The 17,529-nt window shown below is 47.5% G+C and overlaps 1 protein-coding gene across 1 annotated transcript in view; it reads left to right on the top strand.

Moving 5' to 3' along the window:
• The window catches only part of LOC311321361 (interleukin-1 receptor accessory protein-like 1), a gene marked incomplete at both ends in the record, with an annotated part of 171,107 nt that overhangs the window by 71,770 nt on the left and 81,808 nt on the right, over positions 1-17,529 (top strand). The window lies entirely within an intron of this gene.

Here is a 17,529-nt window from a genome sequence, read left to right as displayed (position 1 = left end):
AATGCTATCTGCCTATCAAATCTGTCTACATTACATTACATTACAGTCATTTAGCAGACGCTTTTATCCAAAGCGACTAACAATAATTGCATTTAACATAGGAAAAGCCAATGTACTACTACTTGCCAGAACTCACAAGTGCATCTCCTTCCTAAAACAAGTGACTAAGAGCATAATCTAGTGCTGAAGGCAAAGTGCAAGAATAGCAATCTAAAAAACAGTGCAATACAATACAATGAAATACAATAAGTGCTTAGGAGGGAGGATTGTTGTAGTACTTCTTGAAGAGATGAGTTTTGAGCCTGCGATGAAAGATGGGCAGCGACTCTGCTGTCCTGACATCAGTGGGCAGTTCGTTCCACCACTGCGGGGCCAGGACAGAGAAGAGCCGTGACCGTGTCGATCGACCGCAGGGGCCTCGGAGTGACGGGGCAACCAGTCACCCCGAGGTACCAGAGCGTAGCGGTCTAAAATTGTTAGAGCCCTCCCACTTGTACATTTTCCAATTAAATTCCTCTAAACGTTATGCCCCGCCCCTATAGCCTGTTCGAGTCCGAAATACGTCAAAATATGGAAGATAGATGCTCTCAAACGTCCGTTTCAGCTGGACTTTAAAGATGGCCTTGAATACCTTCACCATGGCCGGCCACTCAATACCCCTCTGTAGCTGTGGCTGCTTTAATTGCTAAGTAGTCACATTTGGTCAACGCCACGTCAGCACTTTTTCTTAACAAACACTGTTGAAATATTAAAGCCTGATCTTAAAGTTCCTTATCTTCAGGTTAGGGCCATGACAGATTGTAGATTGCGTTTCACAGACACTGCCGGAGCCAAGGTTGATGCTGTAAAATGCCTGAGCAGGCTCGATAGAAAACCTATACAGCATTCCATCAATGTCGCTAGGATTATCATTGATCTCTTTTAGTCTTTGTGAATTTAACCCAGTCGCCCTGCATGAAGTGGGACATCCTAAAAATCTCAAGTCCTGTCTTCGGTTCACTGCTCGGTCACTTGTCGGTTATTCAGGTGTAGACGCCCTCCCAGAATTTCATTCATCACAACACATTTGTCTGAACGCCAGGCTAGCGCGTGTTCCTGTGATACGGGCCGCCAACACGGCTGAAACCTTACAAAGAGCGAGAAACCGCGCCCCGCCGAAACAAGAGCGGCTACAGTACCATCACGCATCGCAGGCTGGAGGTCAGACAAACTATTTTCCGTTCATGGCTGTCTGATTATAGTTTATTACCCCCTAAAGAGACCACCAGACTCCATTTGGGGGCAATTTTATTAATCAATGGTGGCCTGGGTTGCCTTAAATGTCATGTCTATTTTGTCTCTAGGGGATACATTCAGCATCCGGGGCGAACGGTAATGGATAATTTATAACGGCGAGCGCTAAACATCATTATTTGTGCATTCTTATCGTTCTCCTTTCAAAAGCGGATTTAGAGGGGTTTTTCTCTCCTGTTTCCACCCGTTTTTCAATCAGCCTGTCAATGTTGGAGTCAGGAGCTGATTGCTTGTGGACTGCTGAAATGTCTTGGGTGTTGAGCGGGCATGGAGCAAGAATTGACAATTACAGATGGTGATCGGATCTATCAGTCTGTCATCTAGTGAGACTCGGCTGTCTGTAGTGGATTATAATTGAAGTCAAAGTGAAATGTCAACACACTGGCATAAACACGCAGGCGCACACACACACACACACACACACCCTAACCCTAACCCACACAGTCTTAATATTACATTTGCAAGTAAGGAAATGTGTAGCTAAGGTTGTCTGTGATTGTCGAGACAGAGGAGGACCTGTTTACAGTTACAGTAGAATAGTACAAAATGACATTGGTTAACATTGAGATTATACAGAGAGTCATGTCTGGGCGTTTGTTGAACAGGCCAGGAATAACCTACAGCAGACAGCCCTCCATTTCTGACTGGGGGTAGCAGATAGAATGGTACAGTGCCATGAATAACTGCATCATAATTATGCTGAGTTGAGGCTGGAGGAGGGGGTGGAGAAAACTGCTCCCCCAGCAGTGTGATCTGAAGCTGTGAACGTCGCCGACACATACAGCTCACACTGCGCTTAACTGTACATAACATACATGGTCTTAGGATCGAGGATTGTTTCCCTGAACACATTATTTCGGGGCACACGCTCCGAAGCTTTGATTAGTTATCTGGTTCTGATACTCGACAGACCTGGCATAGGATGTACATGTCTCTGTTTCTTTCTTTGTTTTGCCACCGACAAGAGCTTTGACGTTCATCGAACTGCACGTGTTTGCAAACAACCACATTTGCCTGATTGAGATTCGGACGCGATCGTCGTTCCTCAACCACGCTGACCCGAACCCTGACCCGAGTCCTGACCCGACGGCGGTCTCAGCTTCTAGCCCGTCCACGGTAGAACCATCATACTGCATGCTGGGGAATTTAAAATCAGACAATTAAAAACACTGTATATGAGCCTCCGAATATAGCAGTAAATGGGCTGCACTTATATAGCGCTTTTCCACCTTACGGGCACTCAAAAGCGCTTTACAATGGCCTCTCATTCACCCATTCACACACCAATAGCAGTAGCTGCCATGCAAGGTGCTAACCTGCTCATTGGGAGCAATTTGGGCTTAGGTGCCTCAAGGACACTTCGACATGTGGACAGTCGGAGCTGGGATTCGAACCACTGACCCTTCGATCGCTGAACGACCCGCTCTACCAACTGAGCCACAGTCTATCTGTCTCCATCTATTCACCTGATGTGTGCAATCCCCTTTCATTTCAGTAGAACGCTTCCTATCATTCTGGGTATATAACTTCTCATCAAGTCCATATCACTGCCCTCGCAATTCTGCTGTCTCTCCAGAATGAGTCCTAATGCCCATTTGTGGAAGAAAGATAGGAAAGGTCAGATGGAGTTTATTATCTTAGAAGACCTCTAAACCGTAAAGACCTCACCATTGTGGACATACTAAAAAAGACGTTATTCCTAAATGAAAATTTGGGTTTTATGACTTGCTTTATAGCATGTGCCGTTAAATGTTGTGGATTAAACATTACACAATAAAGGGCTGGTTGTTAGTGAGCAGCAAATGGTCTTGCAGGTCTAGCTAATAAATTGGGACTGAAAATTGTAGTTTTTTTCAGGGAGGGGGGGGGTATTAAGACGTAATAAAGTACTTGAGAAAAGCAAAGTGGCAGGTATGAAGATGCAGAAATAATCCTGAAAACCTCTCTGTTTAGAATGTATCTAATCGTATAAACGCTTGTATATACTCGTACAAGGTGTACAGATTTCCCACAGGAAGTTGTATGCGGTGTGCATCTGTAAGCAGGAAGTGGACAGGCAGCTGGCTCAGAGCGAGTCTGAACTGAAACAACAGGCTGCACCGGTCTGTCATGCTCAGGTCATTAGCATATGAAGGAAGCTGAGCCATAATTGCTCTTTTAATTGATCGGGTGTAATTAGGGAGTGCTGGGAAAGGAACTTGAACAATTTCACTGGAAACCTGCGTGAGAACCTTTTTGATTATGTTCGTACTTTCTTTTCAAAGGAGTTTGACGTCATCCATTCATGTGGGTTCTCTCGATTCTCTCTAATTCATTTGTGAGAGCGTGAGCTAAATGTAACTTCTATTAGTCTATGGGGGTTCTTTGTTGGACACATTGAGTCTCCCTGGTGGATGGAAGCTGCCTTGCCTTGTCTTTCGGATCAGTCATGATTACATTCAGTCCTGATAAAGGTGAGAGAGGGGGGTATTTATGTGTATGTGTGTGTGTGTGTGTGTGTGTGTGTGCGCGCGTGTGTATGTGTGCTGTACCATGGTCAAAGCTTCTATCATCACTACTGACCTTAATTCATTCATTTTCTACCTGAACCTGCTAATTATCCACTGACGAGACACGACATCATCAAAGGGTCCACGGATGTGTTGGCGAAGCCATCAAAAGGCGCACGCCGGATAAAAAAAAAGGCGCCATCTGCGCCCTCGCACACCTCACATCACACCGCTGCTGCCACACTCGCAGCTGTCAATCAACCTCCGGTCGTCCTGGCAACCGAATCAAAAAATCCAATGACAAAGCCAAAAGAAAATAAAGCCGGCCTTTCGCGGGCGCGTGGCCGTACTGGAGGGCACTGGCGCCGGTGTCGCACACGACAGAAACACGGCGAGGGGGAGGAGCGAGATAAGGGAGGGAGGGAAGGTGCTCGTTTAGAGTGCTCAGCTTCAATCGCACTCCTCCGGAGAGAAGAGGAAGGGTTCCTGCGTGTGATGGATGGCCGCGCGATCAATTACGGCGATTTGTCACGCCATTACCAGAAACGCATAACCGTCTGAGTCGGGCCCGTAGGGGGAACCGGGCGGCCCACCGACATCCGACGTCCCCGCTACGTCCTGCGGACGTTCCGCCAACGGTAAGGGGCCGCTGTTAGGAGGCCGTGCCGGTAAATTTTTAAATATTAAAATATTAAAATATAAATATTTACCGTGCCGGTAAATACTCTCTGACAACAGAGTGTCCCCGTGTGATCCCGTGTGTTAATAGGGTGAAGTGGGTCCACGCTGATCCCCTTCATTGCGCCTCTCAGCTATGTCGGCTGTACCGCGATAGAACTACTGTAGGTTGCGATATAAACCCCGCCCCCAACCGCGTAGCGTGTGACGAGACCGGTCCGGCCCCCCCCCCCCTGCGCTTTAACCAGCTGCTCGCTGTACTGCCGCCTACCTTCAGTCAGCTCAGCGGGACGACTCCACCCGGGCTTTGATCAGACGCGGGCGTGTGCGTCTGACGGACGCTGCCCAGGGCCTTTCGTGATGGCGCAGGAGGCTTGACGCGTTTAGGAAGTGGATTCGCTGAGCTCAGAGCGCTGGAGGTCTGAGAAGCTTGAGTGGGGGGGGTGGGGGGGCGTATAATCTGACAGTTGCTGCTGAACACACTAACACGCACACACATACACACACAACACATGCACACTAACACGCACACACACACACTAACACACACACACGCACGTACACACACACAATGCACACACTTCTTAGATTCTGAGCTAGACTAGTGGCCCATGAGTGAGGAAGGTTAGTATCAACTATTACCTTATCATCACTTCTGCTCAACACGGTTTCAGCAGGTTCTAGCACAATGTTAGGGAAAAGAGAACGCCTGCAGTGTCTGAGGCTAGCTAGCTAGCTGTGTGTGTTGTGTGTGTGTGTGTGTGTGTGTGTGTGTGTGTGTGTGTGTGTGTGTGTGTGTGTGTGTGTGTGTGTGTGTGTGTGTGTGTGCACGCATGCATGCTTGTGTGTGAGGCGAGTGTGAGGCCAGCTGCGGGTATACTGTCGTTTTCCATGGCTGCAGTGACGTGGGTGTGTGTATGTTTGGTATAGTGATGAGGTGGTCGTTTCTGAGCCCTGTTGCTGTTTTAAATAATTGAGGCGTTATCTCCTGGGGTTTCTGTCACAAGATTTAAGAGCCGTGACGAGGAGCAGAGGACTGAGAGAGGCTAAAGCTCCTTGTTGCTAAGTATCTGCACTGCTAATGTAGTTATATATAGATATCATTAGCCTTGCGTAGCAGAAGGACTGGGTTTTCAAACCTGTTTCCCTCATTACTTACACAAATCAGTTTGGCTGAAGAGCTGAGTCCAAAATAAGCGATCCAGGGACAGCGGTTTGAATCTCTTTGTTTATCCAGGCGGATGTGTTCCGGCGTGGTGGTTCCTAGAGTGTTGTTTGTTTTTGGAGAATGTTCTGGGTCCTCATCTCCGAGGCTCTGTGTGATGGTGGGCTGAGCGCAGACTTACATGGCAGGGAACAAAGCTGCATCTTTTATCCTACGAGCATATAATAATAAATACATTAAGCTAGAGTCAGTTACCTCAAGACTTGAGTGCAAATTGCATTTTGAAAACAAAGATGACATACCTGTACATGACAACCATTCTTTGTCAATGGGGGAATTGAAATGGGCATTATGTCGACATGGGAAGGTCACAGAGACTCGTTCAGACTGGCGTAAAGCTCTCGGCCTAACGAATGCAGCAATACCAAACACTTACATGCGTGTGCACAGAGCCATGAAATGCATTCTGGTAGGTGTGTTCTCCAAGCACCTAGTCCTAACAATATTATACAAACCGGCTTCCCATACCATCACACCCAAATACAGAGGGAAAACAAACCAAACATCAACCCAAAAAAATTACAAATACAAATAATCTGTGACAGTCAGTATCACCCAAAACAGCTCACGAATGTACCCATAATACATCACACAGTTCCAGCCACGACAATATCTAGCCTTAGACTCGCAGATGCACAGGAAGAAATGGTTCAGTCTTTATCGTTCACATTCTTCCATGTCACAATCCACTGCTTTCTTTCTTTCTTTCTTTCTTTCTTTCTTTCTTTCTTTCTTTCTTTCTTTCTTTCTTTCTTTCTTTCTTTCTTTTCTTGTTTTCTATTCATCATTCTCTGGTGTTGAAATTATGTGAAATGTAGAAAATATCTTTTTTTTTCTTTTTTAAAGCCTTCGATTGAGACGTGACACTACAGTAGCTGAACACTTTATTTCACATCACATTATACATTAGATTGGACCAAAGACTCCCTAGATGCTTTGTAATTTCCCCTTGTGGGACTACTAAGGGATAATCTTAAAGGATTATTTTATGACTATAACAGCCACATTTTAACTCCCACATTATATGCCAACCCCTTCCCCCTATAAAGCCCATGACATGTCATTAACCTTTTCATGGTGTCCAGAGTGGCTGGGGTGATGTCTCCTCCCAGACAACCCCCTGGTGTAACATGTCCAGGAGACCCAGAAGATGCAGAGTTCCTCCACTTACTACTGAGCACTGTGCTTCCCAACTTCTTACTAGTTTCCCGGGTAACAAGTGGTTGTCTGACCGTCTCTGCTATTTTAATAGACTCTTGCTCTGTCTTTCCTTCTGGTAAAATGATCCTCCATTCCTCCCAGCCAGCTTAGTCCTTTCAGCTTTTTTTTAAATCATCTGATTTAAAAAGGAACAGTAGCAGCCATTGCTACCAAGATGTGTCAGGAAGTGTGCAATGTAGCATACAGTGCTAGGATTAGTATCAGTACAGTCTTGCAGTTTGTTTTAGGGGCTCCATGAGCTGAATATAATGACAATTATCTCACACGCACATAATTCATTGCTGCTACAATGACTGTTTAATTGGCCCCTTATAAGCAAAACAAGTTTCAAGCCGCCTGCAGTTCTGCTCAAAACAGACAGACTCGCACACAGTAATACTCTCGTAATTTATGTCGGACATTTATTTATTTTTGGCCAATCCTCTGAGTAGGTACCGTAAGCAGCGAGAGTAGAGAGCCACATAATCACTCCCAATCAACTCCCAATTCAGATTGATGAGAAGAAGCCTCTTGGGGATTATGTCAGCTAGCAATCCCCTGCCTTAATGGTGATTGCAGTGTTTTGGCACATTGAAAACTTAAATTTTAGACAATGAAATCAGGTAAGATTTGAGTTTGGGAAAAGACTATTACTATTCTCGGCAGAACAGTACAATACTACAGTACAGAATAATGGCATAGGGTCTTTGTCAGATCTCATGTTAGATACAGTATGTGCCAATTAGCGTGGCGTGCTTAGAAAAGTTCCCTCGACTCCACACTGTACATCTGGGATCGCTAATTAAGATGACGCGTCACATAATTAATGCCTGTGCTTGCCAAATTATCACTCAATTAGTGCCACCGCGTAGCCTACGAGACGTGGAGAAGTGGTGTTAAACTGACGCTAAACGGAATGGGAGTCACACAAGGATTCACAAACACCAGTGGAGTTGGGAAAAGCAAAGTGTCAGACTTTTTCTGACACCAACCCCCCCCCCCCCGCTCTCAGCTGCCTAATCAGGCGACCGGAAACGACCAGAGACGCCGACGCTCTGCATCGACTGACACTGCGCTTCGGTGGAGCCGGCCAAACCGGGAGGGTGTGTGTGCGGCGGGGACGGCGAGGAAGGGCGGGGGCGTTCGAAGGCTCCGCCTCCGGAGCCAAACCGCTTGCCATCGCCTTCCCGGGGAGAGGCCGGGTCTCAAACAGTAACATGCAGTAATAGCCAGGGAAACTGGTGCTCTCTGTGGCCCCGTGAAAATGGAAGTTGGATGAGGGGGAAAAGTCATCCCAAAGTCACAATGATGTGAGATTGTGCATTGTCGATTGTCGGGCGAGAGAGTTCGAGCTGTGTCGCGCCGTGTGACCGCGGCTTGGCTGGATTTGAAGGTAAACAACGTGTGTTTTTACGGCATTCCTCTGGGGGTGGGCATAGAGCTGGTTCTTCTCTATTTCTCTCTCTCGAACAACCCTCCTCTTTTTGTTCACTTTGCATTATCTCTGTTGAGCGAATGTCTTGTCAAGGACAATTCAGTCTGGTGTCCATCCCCTGATTCCACCACAGAGATAAGCATCCTGAGGAGGGAGGACAGGATTTCTGCATAATTTATAATGTGTAGAAATCAATTGTGTTGCATAGATTACTCTGATGGTAATTAGCTGTAAATCGGTGTCCTAGTAAAAGGAACTAGAACGCTTCTGTCACTCGCTCCGAGGAGTGAGTGAGCTCTCGCTCTGCTTCCTGGAATTATACAGGTACAGTATGTGTCTAATGTCTTCCTGCTGAGGAACATTACCTGAGCATGTGTGTGTGTGTGCCTGTTTCAGGGGAAGAAGGCCAATTCAGTCAAAATCGGGCTTGCAGTGTCTGCTGTGGATGTCGTAGCATTTAGTTAACACACACGTACACGTACACACAGACATACACCAGCCCACTTCCGGCTTTAGGCCTGGGCCATAGCAAACACACACCAGTATTTGCCATGTCTCTCCTATGATGCTTTTTTAGCCTCTCTTACTCTGAAATGTAATTTAATGTAATGTATTGCTTTATAAATGTTCTTAGCCGGTAGGCAAACATACTCCTGGAGTTTGCTCGATCGCCTTGTTGAGAGGGGTCAGGGAAGAATTTTTACAGCTCACTTATCTGGCCCCCGGGTGATTACTGTTTTTTTGCTGCCCTCTGGAATATGTAGACAGTGGGTCGTATGCCCACCTCCCTTGTTCTCTGTAAAGCGCACTGTGTTGCCTCTGGGTATGAAATGCGCTACACAAATAAAGCTTTGATTGATTGATTGAGAAATCAGTTCCGGGAACTCTGGGGGAGTGCTGCGTCCGCCCGATCTCAAAGTCCCCCTACAGGCCGTCTAGGGAACTGAGATGGGGTTCCTGTGTGACGCCGCCACCCGCCCGCCCTCCCTCCCTCTGCGTCTCTCTCTCTTTCTCAGATCCCTTCTTTTCCCGCCCCCCCCAACCCCCCTAAAGTAAACACAGCAGCGCTCGGCGAGGTGCAGCCGGCGCCCTCGGTCGGAGGTGTGGCTCGCCAGCGCTCAGTGTCACCCGGCGGCCGGGACAAAGGCTTGATGTAATGGAAATTGATTGTGCTCCTTCCAGGCTACGCGACAAGCTATTTTAGTGGCACACTAAAGCCGGCTTATGTTGAAGTTTCGAGAGCGGGGCAGGTGGGGGGCGCGGGGGTGGGGGGGGGGGGGTATATTCTTATAGCCGGCTCTGCTTTATTTATGAGATGCTACAGCCAAAGAGCTCAGGACACGGGCGCGGGGGGGGGGGGAAAGCAATGTTATTTTTCCCAGACTCCCTCCTGCAAGCGCCGGTACATGTTGAGTGATTACTTTCTCTACTTCCAAGGCCTTGCCCTAACTGAACGACCTCGGAGCAGTTTTAAAGTTATAATTATCGTGAGATTTATAGAGTCGCTGGGCCGTTGTTCTGGCAGGTGCCATGGCAGCATAACCCTCCCCCCCATCCCTCCCCAGAGAAGAAACACAGCCGGGCCCGTTCCACTCCCGGCACACAAACCCTCTCTGCCTCGCTTTACGGCCTTATGTGACCCCGAAACAGGCGGGGCAGAGGAAGCACAACGTTCTGACGGACCTGCGCGACCTCAACCTGACGGTGATGGAATGAGCTACACAGCGGAGGCGTGGACCTCTTCAGCAGATTGTCACACTGTGGCTCATTATGGACTTTTTGCAGCATTTGCCTACGTGGCAGAACAGATAACCGGGCCTCAGCTCGTGTCTAGCTTATTTCGAGACAGAGCTCAGAAGGATAACGAAATGGCGCCGCCAGATCGCGCCCGGCGGATCCCTTCTGGGTGCTTTCTCCGAAACCGAACCCGAGAACGCGGGGGCGCCAGGCGTAGCCTACCTCTGCGTTGGTGACTTTTTCCTCGTCCTTGTCGCCTTCTGCGATTGACTGCATTGACGGCTTCTCCCCTCTCTGCATATCCTGACCGCTCAAACGCCGGAAACTCCACTTCCTCCCTCTCCCTCCTCCATCTCCTTGTTCTTTTTTTCTCTCCCCGATGTGCGGGTTCCTTCTGTTCTGCACGCCGTCACGCGCACACCGTCTCCGCGCGAGTCGTCCTCCGTTGTCACCGCGAACCCAATTAAGCCGTCTACCCCCCCCCCAACGCCGGAGCGCCTGTCCATTTCAAAAGGTCTCGGGCGACAGCTTGACCGGCCAATTTGCTGACGGGGCCGCGAGTGGTCGTCGGCGCCGCCCATCAAGCGGTTCATGGAGAGAGACGAGGAGATGAAAGGGGGAGCCCCGTGGGTGGCGGATTAATTAGCGGCGAGGACCGGCGCCATCCTCCGGGTGAGCGGAGCGCCCGTTAGGGGTCAGGCGGCCGTGCTCACCGCTGATGGAGGTGCCAGGTCGACGCGTCCCTCGGCCTCTGCACAGGAGATGAGTATGTTTGGACGGACGAGTCACGGATAATCCCCAGTCCCCAAATAGACATTATTGTACCATTAAAGGAACGCGGCAAGAGGGAAATTATCTACCATCTTCCCTAGAGTCAGATAAGAAGACGAATACCCTTCTCTTCTAACCTAACAGTGATATACAGTCTACTGTACAGTATGTGTTCGATACATCGGAGATTGTTGCAGGCTTAAAAGACATAACGGAAAAATCGTGGTTGGGTCTGCTGACCAGCTCTTCGGCTCCTGTGTGCTATCGGGTCGCTCCTGGTCCAGCGGGCCTGCGATGCTCACTGCTCCCGAGGTCGGCGTGCAGATGTAGTGGCGGCGGCGGCGGTGGCAGTGGCCCTGCGGGTGCTCGCCGTGCCCCCTGACCTGTTCGAACAGCTCGGTGCTGCCCGCCCCCGGGGACACTGGCAGACGAGAGGGGAGGGAGGGGAGGAGGGAAGAGGTCAAAACGGATGGGGGGGGGGATGAAGGGGGAGGGGGGAGTAGGAGTAACAGTGCATGTCCACCAGCACAATTGATGCGCGATGATCATCTTAAACCCATTCAAAGCCAAAGGGGTCGCGAAACTGGAAAGTGGATGATGAGGCTTCCGCTGGCGATGTATCCCCTAGACAAAGTCGTGACACTTCGAATTAGCATAACATGGCCTGGATGTCTATTTTATGCTAATTCAAAGCGAAATTAGGCATGCGATGTCCAATCGGGAAAAGGGAAAGCTGAAAAAAGACCTTGGCCAGAAATCTCCCCAAACGTGAGAGTCAGACCTTATCTCGATAAACCGACCACATATTGAGAATCTACATCCTCACTTTCTCGCCTGAAATGGCATTAAACCGTAATAAAGTGGCATATTAACAATCCTACAGACACACTTGAGTCAACCGATAATGGAAAGACATGTGGACATGTGGACATGCACTGTATGAGGTAAGTGGAGGACTAGTGGGGGTGGGGCTGGAGGAGGACAGGTGGAAGGGTGGTGAAGGAGTAGGGGAAGGGGGGTGGAGTTGGAGGGGGGGGCGGGGTGGTGGTGTTGGTGACTTCTGCACAAAGTAAAACCCGGAAAGCTATTTTTTTCTTCAGTCCATGTTCCAGATTTGAAGAGTTTCCAGGTTTTACTCATTGCAAAAATTAGGCTTACTCAGTTAGCCAGCTTTGTGGAATACCCCCCAGGCCATTATGTTATGGTGTTTTGTTGTTGTTGTTGTTGTTGCTGTATCTATGTAGGCTAGGCTATTCCTCCGCTGTGTAAGTGAAAATCTGAAGTCGTTAATGCCCTAGTGCGTATCCATGGTGACCAACAGCAAGGGTTTCAGTAACAGGGTGTTGATCAGACAGACAGACAGGCAGACAGACAGACAGACAGACAGTGGTGGCTGCCGGGGTCACACACACACACACACACACACACACAGGGGTGTTCAAAGGAGCTTGTCGTGGCGTGGGGTCTCTGAGCTGAGACACACCCCGCTGTTTGTTTGGCCTTTGAATCCTGTTCATGTTAGCTCTGTTCAGTTTACTGTAGATTTGGTTTGCAGCAGTCATCCATACAACAAAACACTGACAATAGGCAAACATAGTAAAAACCCTGTAACACACTGTCCACGGCTGCAGGGACAAAGCTTGTTTTATGACGTTTTGTTCTGCACTTTGGGACTATAAACCTTCACCCAGAAGGAAGAAGCAGGAATTTGCTGTGCAGTGAGACTCAACATTTAAAATCGAGACAGTTATGAATTAGAATCAGAATTTGTTTATTGCCATTGTACTTTACACACATAGCATTTTTTTTCCGACACCATGGTGCTTACAACAATACAACAATGGACAAGTGCAAGGACAGGTGTAATGGAAATTCTGTATTATTAGATCTTAGTTGAACCCCTTATCATACTGTATTAGACTTTAGTTGAGTATAAGTAAAGTATTTTAACCGGTTAGAACTGGCCTCTCATTATTTGCATGGAAAAGAATATTGTTCATCGGCATCTTATGTTTGTAAACATTTAAAGGAACATTTTGAGTTTGGTTGGAGTTTTGATTCAGTACAGGTCAGAGAGATGAAGGGGGGGGGTCATTAAACGCCCCACCATCATTGCAACCTTCCTGTCTTTTGGATGGCTGTGATTGGCTCTCCTCAGTGCATGTGTGCAGAGAACAGGCCCTTCCATTCGAGCACACTCTTAGCGACGCTGTGTGCCTGATGAGTGGTCGGCAAAAACTACTGTAAGCAAGGACATTACTGTCTGTCCTTGGGAAATGATCTGTGCCACTCCAAAATATTCCATTGTTGTATGCAAATAGGGGGAGAAAAAACATGAAATCTCTTAATTAAAGATTATATCAGAAGTAATTTGGTGACTGGGAGAAATGCAGAGCGAACTTCATCTTCAAAGAGTCGTTTTTTTATAGACAGCAAAGAAATAATGTAGCACTTTAGGAAACTTAAATGAGGAGGAAAGTTATTTGGAGGTCAAGATTGACGTTTTTGATATTCAAGCAATTCTAAAATTAGAGCAGTGTCACTACCATAAAAAACTGCACTGCCTGTTCAGCATTCCTGTTTACCTCGTTAGACCAGTCATTATTGTGGAAACGAGGGATAATTAAAGCAATCATGATTAATTACTGAGCGTACTTGATTCACGCATCGTGCAACTTTCCCAAGTTTTCTCTCACTTCAGTTTGTTGCTTAGAGAGCCAAATGCAAGTGCTCATTTCCCCCCAATCTTCCTTAAAATTGTGCGAGCTGCTCTCCAGCCAAAAAAGCCAGTCCCTCCTAGTGTCCTAGTTTCCTGTTTCCTTGGCCTGAGCCAGTCCTCACAGGGACCAGATTCCAGCCGCTACGGCAAAAAGGGCTGGAGGGAGTTGCGAAGGCAACGTGCCAAGATTACTCTGTGTTTTCTCCAGGCAATCTCTCTGATGTATACATCGTCATACAGTTGCGCTATTGATTGTTCTCTTTATATTTATTGAGGCAAACGGAGAAAAAAAGCGGGGTTGGAAAAAATAAGGGAATTTATGACAGCCTACGCTGAAGATTAATCCATTTTTTAATTACGGGGAAGTACATAGGTATTGCCTGTCACACGTCTAGATTTAAGGTTAAGCCAAATGTCTGTACTGTACTGTATGTCCTGGGCTGTCTGCTGAGAGGGCAGTATATGAGGAGACCGTGTGAATCAATAATATATTATACAACAGTGCATTGTGCATTGTGATTGGCCAAGAGGCATTCAGAGCCACGCCAATAACCACAATACACCAACGCCAGGTAAATCACTGGTAAAAGGATTACTCTGCTTTGATACACTGTATCACAATGTGATACCATGGATGTAGAAAACTTGCGTGATACAATGTATCAAAGCAGAGGGATTCCGTACGATACACCAACTATCACATACAAAATTCAGATTAGCGCAGCTAGCCGCTAGCTAGCTAGCTTGCTTGCTCTGTTTACGTTGTGGACCAGTCCAGCTGGCGTTAAGTTGCCTATAGTGGCGTTAATAATGGGGAACTGTTTCGGATTGAGAAGGGCTGAGAGCGGCGCAGTTTCGCGAAACTGAACACTGGTAACATATATTTTTCACCCCCCCCCCCCAAAAAAAGATTTAACGACGGTGCAGTGTTGTTTTAAAAACAACAATGCACTCATGGTCGTTCTTTGTCATGGTTTTCTGTTGCAGCGGCGCACTGCATGCCATATATAGCAGGACCTCGGGTGTGTTACTGCTTAATTACCCCTCCCCGCTGCATCTATCTATGACACAGACTTCTGGGCTGGATCAGCCAGTTTCCACTTGAGACAGTTAAGGAGATGTTTCAAGGGGAACAACAGTTTAGCACCGATGCTCCTAGTGTTGTTTCACTACCGCCGTAACACAATTGCCCAAGCAACTGTCAGAAGATGACCTTGGATGTTTTCATCTAGCAGTGGGCTGCTGTATGTTAGGTCTGAGAAAACAGACAACATGTTATCATTCCAATCCGTCCATATTTCTGGACTAACTCACTGTGATGAAATACAGTAACTATCTAAAAGTAGATGTGCTCAAACATGGAAGACGTTGGAAATGCATTAAGTCATGCTGGAAGTGCTTTTCCTCCATTTTGGTTCAGCTTACAGTAAATGATTCCACAAGTCCAACCAAGGTCAAAAGAGCTCGCTATGGCAAAGAACCTTACAATAAACAATAGTGTCACCCATTAACCTTGGCGGTCTAGGCTGTAGCTGGCTTTGCTTTCTAAGATATAATTTTGTCTCTGACCAATATTCTGACATTTGTGATTATCCTTTATTCAAAGCTTAATGATGTGTGTCACATCCTGGTTCACCAGCTCCCTCAGTGCGCATAATAAACACAGCGAAGAGGAAAGGAACTAAAGAACGAGGTGCTGGAAGCACAACCCCATAACACACTCTCCAGGAGCACAACCCCGTAACACACTGACCAGAAGAACACCTCATAACGCACTTGTCATCACTCCACAGAAACATTCGCCATTGGTTGTTTCAGTGTCAGACTGATGCAGAGTGTCGACATTCCTTTGTCAGATAACCCACAAGTATCTGTCAAGGTACTTTACTTGTTTTCCTCCCAATTACCTCATGTTGAAACAAATATCTTAAAGCAAAAACAAGTATATGAAATATGCTTGTTTTGAGGCTAAACAGTGCTGAACATCAACCATGCCATTGTTTGCATTGCACGCGGATTGAGATGATTGGTTTAGGCGAGAGCCTTGGCAGTCTTAAATGGAGGTTAATCAACCCGAGGATTGCCAGCCAGATACTGTAACCGGCATGCATATTCAAACTCCCACCCCTCTCCCACCTCCCTCCCTCCACATCTCCCACGACTCCTCCACCTCTGCCCCCGCCCCCATGGCCACCATCACGAGCGACGCACCTAAACAATGCGCCCGCCCCCCTGCCAAGGCGCCGTCATCATAAGCCCACCACGGAGTGCCGGCGCGTCCGCCGCAAACATATTCCTCACGAGTGCGAGCGAGCAGTGGTGCATGGCGGACGGGTGCCTTTTTAATTAGAGAGGCGCGCTCTCGCTGCTCACCACTCTCTGAAAGGAGTGGGCGTTCGGATGAGAGACGTCGCGGGGGAGATAGCTCCCGATCACTCTCCAAACACACCTGGAGCGGCGTGGCATTTAATTTGCTTTGAGACTCCCGGTCCGCGCCTCCCAACAAGCGAGGAGACAACTGTGTCTGTGAATGAGCCTGATTGGAAGACGGTCATGTTAGATAATACACTGGGACCATGGACATGGGGTAGGTCAGAGGGAGGGGAGGGGGGGGGGGGTCATTAATGAGCAGACTGAACGGGAGGGGGGACGACACCGCGACCGGACAAGATCGGGGAGTCGGCCTCTAATTTAAAGAGGCTGCGCTCCCAGCCTCAACCTTTTAACCCCTGACCCCTGCCGTGCACGCTTGTTCACAACCCTTCATTGATTCCATGTTAGCATTACAGCATTGTGCGCGGCCAGTGACCATGGCTAGCAGAGAGCCGCGCCTCAATCCATTCTGAGGGGAAGCGCAACTATGAAGTGGAAACAAAGACTGATTACAAGGAGCTGACATTTCAGGTAACACTAATTAGCTTCACCCAGCTGTCCGCTAAGCTAAACTATCAGGCCACAGTTTGCTGACAGATGAAAGACATGCTGTGGAGAGTCGGAGGGTTCAAATCGAAAGCTAAATCCAACGCTATGATGTGCTTCATTCTTTTGAAGCTCTCCCTCTTTTTGTCCATTGTCAGGTCAATAATCGATCCTGAAAATCAACGGCCACCTGTGGTCTAGTGCCTTTGAAGACAATCTGGTTTCATCAAAATGTAGACCTGATTCCCCCTACAAATATTGCCATCAGTATACAGTATGTTTTCTATCACTGTGACTGCTGGAGGCACGTGGTCTTGTTACTTATTAAATTCAATGCCTGGACCCTTAAGTAAACCACAGCTCTTGATTCCTCCAATTAGCCTGGCTCCAGCTCCTGAAGCTGAATATCAGGCTACTAACCACTTTGTCATGCATTTCTTTATTCTAACACCATGTAGGTTATTTGTTTCAGCTCCTCCCCAAAATACAAGTAAATACTAGTATTTTCAACCTGTGATTAATCATGATTAAGCCTATTAATCATGATTAATTAATTATTGTGATTATTTGTGATTATTGTGATTAACTCTTTTATCGATTGACAGTTCTAATAATTATCTATTTGATTAAACTATGTTGGTGCCCATTCAGAATGCTTGATTCTAGGATTTTAATGTTATAAACAATCACTATTATAACTATGGCTGCGAGCAGCATTGAGCGGGCCCTCGCACCCAACGCGTGTCGGGGTGCGGCACCGTTAAAGGCTGTGCTATTTCGGTGTCCAGTACTGAGAGAAACTTCCTGTCACCAGTAGGTGTTGCTCTAAGTGTGACTCAATACCGATGCATAGATGTGTTCAGGACGGTACCTTGATGAAGCGTGAGAAATGTTGTGTAAATTGGTTTTTATGATGTTAAAAGTTATGATGACTCCCTGCTTGACCTGTAGGCGGCGCTATATGTATGACTCAATACTGACCTACAGATGTGTTCAGGGCACGACCTTCATCAACCCTGAGCAATTTGGAGTAAATCGGATAACGTATGTAGGAGTTATGAGG

This window comes from Borostomias antarcticus, assembly GCF_949987555.1.
Source record: "Borostomias antarcticus genome assembly, chromosome: 19".
NCBI lineage: Eukaryota > Metazoa > Chordata > Actinopteri > Stomiiformes > Stomiidae > Borostomias > Borostomias antarcticus.
Note: the sequence above shows the minus strand (reverse complement) of the source record. Positions and strands in the feature narration are given on the sequence as shown.